Raw genomic sequence first — 9,059 nt, forward strand, 5'->3', positions numbered from 1 at the left:
AACACTAAGGATTACTGCATTCTTCAGAAGTAAGAGTGAGCAAAGAATTCTACCCATTAACAAGAAGGCATTAGCTTGCTGATACCTTACCTGGGATTTTTTTATAAGGCTCTTGAACAGGAAGACATTGATTTCTATTATATGGGACACTCAAATTATAACATAGAGGCCATAGAAGACTGATGTAATAAATAAGGCTGGCTGTTAAGGAAGAATGTTTCTTATAAGAAGACTATCATACTTTTTTTCCATACTTAAATAATTTAAAAAAGAAGAAAAATTTACACATAACAATTGGTCTTCTTAACATTATAAAGCCCTTTTCATTTATTTCAGAATTATAAAAATATAGAGATAATCATAATCTAGAGAAGAGATACTGCCATTTGGCAACATCCCTTATAGTTTTTCCTATAGTATTTTCAAATTTAATTTTGATATTTTCACATATGTATATATAAAATGTATTTTGATCATATACCCCAATACCCTAGTTTACTCAATTTAAATATTTTTACTATACATGTATGGCAAAATATACATTATTCTTGAATCGCTATCTGAGTGAAGAACCAAATGTGGCACAGCTACATCATAATATTCTGAGAGCTAAGATGTGTGAGATATTAGCGAGCATAACGCCTGCACAGAGAGTCTAGCCAACCTATCTCATGCCAAAATTGTGGACCACAATATGGTTCAGCTGAGAAGGGAGCAGATTGTGGAGAATATTTTTTGGCAACAATAATTTTGTTTGCCTTCTAATAATCCATATTAGATCATAGGTTAGCTCTGATTCCACTGCAATGAAGTCCAGATTTGGGGACACAAAACGTATAAAATCTAATTCCTAGAATTCCACAGATTAATACAGTTTTATTTATGCTTATATGGTTAAAAATAAGCCACAATAAGTATGGGTAATTTGAAGAAATCTTTGTGTCTTCAAATACTCATATTTTTCTACTTGTGTATTATGGCATTAACACTCATTAAAATGACATATTACTCATATGCTCATTAGTTTCATTAATTACACCCTATCTACAAATAGGTTGTTGGTAGGTGTGAGGCCTGATCTATCCACCAAATAGCAGATACAGAGAAATAAATTCAGCAGTATTTTTCCTTCTTCCTTGATATATCAATTTGGTTTAAGAAATAATGGAATTTCTAAAAAAGCTATGATAATAATCATATAGTCTTGATAGAATCTTTCCAAATTTCAAATAAAATAAAGTTGAAATTTAAAAAATCAGCTCATACAATATTTTTAAATTTGAAGTTATAATCATTTGTTTAAAATATGATTTGTACTAAAATTCTGAGTTCTCCATTTTTTGTCACTGTTAATAGTAGTTAGCATTGATAATAATCTATAAAATGTTTCAGGTAGTTTATAAATATAAAAATATGTGAGGCTACATATAGAAATGTATTTCTACATGCATTTATGCACATATAGAGGCATAAAATGTTATAATATATACCTTTGAGCAGGAATAATATCTTTTGGAAGGCTGTCAATAAAAAAAGTCTTACCCATGATGTCTATATAATATGCAAATATAAAAAATGAGGTCCAATAATTTTTACCAACTGTTTTTATGTAGTCTTATACTTTATAGTAGACAGGTGTTCTCATCCCTTTTACAGTTAATCTGAGATTACCAAAATATGCAAGATGGTATCATCTACCAAATTCCTCATTATTTCTTGTGATTCACTCAGAAGAAAAAAAATGTAATCAAAGAACTCTTGAATATCCTTTAGGGTTTGACAATATGCTAGGTATTTGAAAAGTTAAAACTAAAAATAATGTGTTTAGGCCAGGTTTGATGGTGCATGCCTTTAATCCCAGCCCCCAGGAGGCAGAGGCAGGTGGACCACTGTGAGTTCAAGGCCAGCAAGTCCAGGACAGCCACGGCTAACATAGAGAAACCCTGTCTCGAAAAACCAAAAAGAATAATAATTAACTAGCTAAATAAATAAATACAAAAAGAAGGTGTTTAGTTATTGTTGAATTGAAATGCTGTGTGATTTATTATGCAGAAAAGAATAAACTGTTCATCTGTGGCATCCATAATAGATGGTCATTCTGAAAGTCTATGTGTTGAATTTCAGCATGTTCACAAGAATGTATGTATTAGACTGTCATTCAGTGTCCTGTAGGAGCCTGGCCTTTGTCAGGGACTCTCCCAGGAAGCTCAGGCCCTATCAAGAAGTACATGCTCCTCTACCAAAAGGTCAAGGTTACCATGGTTACTACTTTTGTTGTTGTTGTTCACTTTCACTTTACATCCTCATTGTAGACCCCTCACTTGTGGCCTTGTGGTCATACCCTCTCTCCTTCATCCACCTTTCCCTCTCCCCTATGTCTTAGAAGTGGGGAGCCCTCCTTCCCTATCGTCTTATCTCAGTATCAAGTTTCATCTGGACTGCCTGTATCCTCTTCTTCTGTGGTCTGGCATGGCTGCCTTGCCAGGAGGAAGTGATTAAAATCTTCACTTTCTCTACATTGGGCAGAGGGCTAATATACAAAATATGTAAAGAACTCAAGAAATTAAAGACCACCAAACCAAATAATCCAATTTAAAAATGGGCTAGAGAACTAAACATAATTAGCAAAAAGGGAATAGTGAATGTCCAAGAAACACTTAAAGAAATGCTCAGTGTCCTTAGTCATCAGGGAAATGCAGATCAAATGGACTCTGAGATTCCATCTTACATCCATAAGAACAGCTAAGATCGAAAACTCAAGTGACAGCTCATGCCGGTGAGGATGTGGAGAAAAGCGAACACTCCTCTGTTACTGGTGTGAGTGGAAACTTGCACAATCACCCTGGAAATCAATCTGGAGCTTTCTCAGAAAACTGACAATAGTTCTGCCTCAAGATCTAGCTATACCACTCCTGGGCATATATCCAAAAGATGCTCTACCATGCAACCAGGACATTTGGTTACTGCCTTCCAGCTGGGCTCCCAGCACCAGGCCAGGTAGAAGTAGTGAGCTTAGAGCTCTGAAACCGGAGCCTAGTATCAACAAGGACCCCGCCTTACTTTGGTGAATCTGATTGCTTCTGGCACAGCCAGTTACAGAGACTAGGAGCGTCAGTTTGGTTTGGTGTGAGAACCAGGCCCAACTGGGCTGCCTCCCTGTCTTGCTCTTTCATGTCCTGTTTTTAGCAGCTTCCGTGGTCTGTGCGTATGTTGGTTAGCTAGTCATGTTTACTGCTCTGAGAACGCACCCCTCCCCTCCTCAGGACTTTCCCTCCTGTGCGCAATCACCTCTCGAGGGATTTCACCTGTGAGTGGCATTCCTGTTTTGCTGCCTATAAAGAAGGCTCTTTGGACACTGAATAAAAGCTGCCACTGCTGCTGCTCTCTTAGCACAAAGGACCCATTGTCCCATTGTGTGTTAAATCCACAGTCCCTTGCCCTTGACTAGATACCGTGGTGGCACGGGGGTGGGGGGGTGGGGTGGGGGGGTGGACAGAATGGCTACTTCAAGTACATCTGGCAGCTCACTTCTACAGATGGGCAACGCGGTGGGGCTAGCGTCACAAGACAGATGGTGGCAGCTATACATGCAATCACTCTGGTGAACAACAGAAGCTCGCTGTGGCCAGGTGGCTGCTGACAGGCAGTGAAAGCTGTGGAGGTGGGGGTGGGGGCCAGGGGGGGCAGGGGGGGCAGGGGGCGGGTGCAGCAGTGAATTCTTTTGGGAAGAGGGATACCCGTTTTTCTCCCCAGAATAAAAATGTGTCTTATACAGTTATTAATAAAGTATATGGTGCTGGCCCATTAATTCCGTATTAAAAAAATAACAACAACAAACTTTTGGCACTGGAAGGACCTTCGGGGGTGAATGTTTTTGGTTCCCTGGGCCTGGAAGTACCAGGGATACTTAGTTTACATGCAGCAACACAGTCCTATCATAAAAAGGGAAACATAGAACTCTATTATCCCGTGGGCACAGGTGGGATGGGGTGTGGGTGGGGCTATAACTCCAGGTAATATTAGAGGTAAGGAAAAAAGGTCACTAGTGGAAAGGTAAGGCACCAAGACTTCTCATTAGCATGGGGAGGAGTCCTCAGGTGCACTCTGACCTGCTTTTTGTTGGGAAGGCTTGGGCCTGTAATCTCCCTGAGGGTGTTCTGGCACTCTTTAAAGGATCTGGAGGTTCCTGAGGCAGAGAGGAGCTAACCAAGATGAGAAAGGGAGTCGGTCATTTGGCACCAAGCTCAAGGCCTTTCCAGTAATGCCAGTCTTCTGCCTTAACAGCAGGGGCCAACGTTAGACAATGGCATATTAACTTTTTTAATATTACAAAAGTCTGCTCTTCAATAAATATCTGAGATAATATCTTAAATTACCAGCTATGTTATTTATAGCACAGGTTATAAATAATTCCAGCCAACCCATTATATCAGTTGAGTGATGATGTAAGTGATTGATCTGTGATATGAGGTCACTTTACCCCTATATAACAAGTAGGTGAACTGGATTCAAACTGTTAAATAAGTGAGAAGGACTATACGGAAATTAGTGTTAATTACAAATTAGGAAACTTCTAATAGTGACAGTAAAGAGTAACTATATAGAAATGACACTAAAATATATCCATTAGGTTGCTAAACAGTATAACAAAAAGGCAACAGAATAAATAGCCAGATTAATTAACAAGCTATTACTTGATAAAGAAAGAGCAACTCAGTTAATGACCCTTATCCGTGTGTTCCCAGTTCTAATTCTTATTCTCTTGTTATAGTGCATATCAACTATAAACATTCATGCTAATACCAAATAAGTTATGGTAACATAAAAACTAAAATATCAAACTTTGAAATATTATTAAGACCAAGAAAATACTAAAACTGATAATTCACATAGTATTAATATCCATTTTAGGAAAAACTGCATGAGATCTAATTAGTGACAATTGTGACATTAATGGATATGTGAATAAAATGATGGCCCGTGTAGTCTGCTTAGCCCTGTTTATAAGAACAATAAGGAAGAGTAGTGTTGAGACAAATGTATATGCTACAAAACTAGTGAATGATATGCTTATGGTATATTTCTATACTCCTAGTACTCAGGAGGCTGAGGATCTCTTTTTAAGAGTCGGTGTTTCATAATAGGAGTCAGGCTGTCATTACTTATTATCATCTTACTTGATAGAGCACTAAAATGAGAATGTTTTCCCTCTTCTTTTTGTTTAAATTTTTATATTAGGAGACAAGAATGGTTCCTTTTAGTGTGCCATCTTCTAGAAGAAACATGCATGTTATCCAAAATACTTTGTCTCTTCAGTATCTGAAAAGAGAAATATAATTAAGGAAAAAAATGTAAAAGACTTGAGAGCAGAAGGAAATGTTATGCAAAATGCTCACTTATACCATTAATTAGTAGTTTTTCCTGAAGGTAAAAAACTACATAGCTCTTTTATGAATACAGTTCTTTTCCAGATCTGAGCGCTTATTTACTCATCCAATAAAGCAATCCAAAGGCTGAGTATTTTTGGGTGCCAGGCAGTGGAGTGATTGGCACATTGAAGCCAGACTTCTTGACTATTTTCTTCTTAGATGAATCCCCAGAACAGATCCTGGTGGATAGCTTTCTGATAAACATATAAAGTAAAAGAATAAATAGACACTATATGCCAATAGATGATAATAGATCATATATATTCCAGAGTTGAGTAAAACTTAGAGATGTTCAAACTTCCTCCTTTGCATACTTACAAAATATAGTCATCAACAGAGGCAGCTATTTTTAGTATTGTTGAACAAAAACAGTTGCTTTAATTAGTAGCAATGCTAAAAATAGAGTAAATTAGATACAAAACTCTGAGTTGTTTTTTAATATAGAAAAATACATTGAAAGTATAAATTTGTGATTTCTTTTAAAAATAATTCTTATGACATCTGTACAAAATAGAAAGTTACCCCAGCACTATGTCTTTTGCTTCCTTGTTTGGTTTTTAAATAGTGTCTCACTATGCAGATCTGCCTGTCCTCTGCCTACAATGCTGGATTTAAAGGGTTATTTTCTCTCTGCCTTTTTTATTCTTTAAGTATTGGTGAGGTTCAAAAAGGCAAATACTTCGAATCTGAGTAAAATTTACAAAATATATGACTATGAATCCCTGCATAGTGGATTTAAGAACAAATTTACTGGTTGTAGGCACAGACAGACACAGACACACAGACAGACAGATAGATAGACACACACACACACACACACACACACACACACAGAGAGAGAGAGAGAGAGAGAGAGAGAGAGAGAGAGAGAGAGACAGAGAGAGAGAGACAGAGAGAGAGAGAGACAGAGAGAGAGATAGAGAGAGAGAGAGAGAGAGAGAGAGAGAGAGAGAGAGAGAGAGAGAGAGAGAGAAAATGTTTTGGTAGAATTTTCTCATCAGATATTAGAAACAAACATTAGCATTCTTGAAAATAGAATTGTGAAAAATATAAAACAACATTAAATGTTTAAATGTTATTTAATATAAAGTAGAACATATAAGGCTCAGCATGGTAACTCATGCCTATAGTCACAGAATTTGGAGGCTGAGCCAGAAGACTCCCAAGAGATTGAGTGTAGTCTCAATTCTACCTACAGTGCATGTAATTTCCCAAAATGGTAGTCATAATAGAACACATACAAAATAATCAGGAAGAATATTTTCAGTAAGTTACAGGGAGAAAGTGATTAAAAAATTTAAAATTGAGAAGGTCTTTCTTACGGACTGTAAACACAAAACAGGTATTTGTTTTTACCATGAAGGATAAAAAAGATAAATAATTATATATATTATATCAGTATAAGCCTTTTAAGCATTTTGTCACAAAGAAGGATTTGAAACATTTCAGTGACTTATGTTGAAAAGTGATGACATTTTTCCACTGAAAAATACTTATAAATTCTACATATTTTCTCCTTTCTATCAAGCTTTCATTACTTTCTAAAACTTATAAATGGACAGAATTATAGCTCAGTGGCAGGACTTGCTGATGTGGCTGAGAACCTGGGTTTAATTCTCAGTAAAAAGTAAAAATCCAAGCCAAATCCAAGCCAAATCAAACTAAAGAACAAACAAACCGCAATTTAAGACTAATTCTTCTAAATTATTACGGATCTCTCTAATGCAGCTACTTTATGATTCTTAACACTTCTGCATTCTCTCCTTGTTTGATGAACTATGAATATGTCATTACTGTTTTGTATATGTTTTTAGGAGCTTCTTAATGGCTGGATTTTCAACAGGACAGCAAATGGTAATACACAATAATATTTTTGAAGAATGATACATTAAGTATGCTAATTCCTTTAGCACAATTAGAAATAAAAAAAAAATATTATCTGAGCCTAAGAGCCATGGCTATTTTCATCAGAAACACCTAAGATACCTCATGAGTGACATCAACACCTGATATCTCTGACAGTCCCCACCTAGTTTTCTGACACTCTCCTTATGGTCCCTAATTTTAGCTCATTTTGTGGTCTCAGGAGATGAGGGAGTACAGGGACTGTTAAGTGAATGAGGATGGTACCTAGGCAGCTATGGACAAGTCATCACCCATCCTGGGGTGAGACCTTGTGTTAGTAAAGTTGTTATGAGGTCACTGTGCGCCTGTAAGTAAGTCGTCCCACATGCTCTGAAAGTCATTTCTACACTCATTGTTGTGCCAAGTGACACTTTAGTGAACTTGTACTTTGGTCTATCATTAAGACGAGTAGACATTTATTTTCACCTCTGCAGTAAATAAATAGCATTAAATTCTTCCACCAGAACACAACACTTGAAATTTTCATGTACCTTTTTAATTGGTTAAGGCTATAAGATTATGATAATGTAAATGTAATTGATTAATAATTGTTAATAATTCAATTAAAATTATTGCCATAAGGTTAAATGCTATGCAAATATGAGCAACTCATATACTCTCACACTATTCAAGGTAATGATCAAATGACATTTTGCAATGATATATTAGAAAATTGTGTTCTGCATAGCACAGTGGCTAGAGAAGGAAGTCTACCTTACAGGGGCCCTTTCAACGTCAGCATTATTGATTTTCATGTTAACATAAACTTTTCAAGAGCTCCACTTCAAAACAATAAATCAAAGAAAGGCATACAAATCATCTATATTCTTACTAAGTGAAAAGTAGATGTGATATGATTTAAAAGATTAGGGTAGGGATGTGTAAGCAGGATTCTTACTATTAATCATCTAAAGTAAACTTTATTATTTAAAAGCTATTGGAATTTAAGAAGCTGTTTTTTCCCTTCTCAGCAACATGGATTAGATTTACATGGTGTCATAAATAGTGACAGCATTATATTGGCCATGCATTCTGATTTCTCTTTCTTCCTAAGAATCCTGCAAAATAAGGATTATAGAAACCTACTTAGGTTGGATGCACCCAGGGGCTAAAATGATGGGACCAGTGACTCTATGACTATTAAGCTGTTTTCATGCTGCTAAATATTTTGCATAGCAGTGGGGAACTGAGGTACAAAGGACTGTCTCAGCATCCTTTGCTGCAAGCCTATTTTCCCAATGATTTGTACAGACATTAAGGTTAACAGGTATTAGAGTTTTCTTGTGTTCTATAAGAGACAAAGCAGTGCATAAAAATGTAAATGCGTTTTTTTAGAATACCAAATCAAGTCTGAAGCAAAAGATAGCAGGCATTAACTACCTACCTCTCCCAATTAATGCTGTCCAAATAAACTCAGGCAGAAAATACTAAAATTAGCAAACCTCATCAAGCATCTTACGCACTAGAAGAATGCGGGGCATTCCTTAATGAATTTATAATGTAGAAATGATTTATAATGAAAATCCAGGCTAAATTATATTATTTTCCTATCAATTTGTGATAATACAAAAAAAAAAAAAGAAAAGGAAAGAGAAAAAGGAAGGAAGGAAGGAAAGAAAGAAGGACAATGAAGAAAAAAAGAGAAGGAAAGGAAAAAGAAAAAATAACTGGCACAAAAAGTCCCTCAACCAGAATGATATAGGCTCCAGAGAGTGTGATGCATGT

This window comes from Acomys minous (genome assembly GCF_964271855.1).
Source record: "Acomys minous genome assembly, chromosome: 18".
Classification (NCBI taxonomy): domain Eukaryota; kingdom Metazoa; phylum Chordata; class Mammalia; order Rodentia; family Muridae; genus Acomys; species Acomys minous.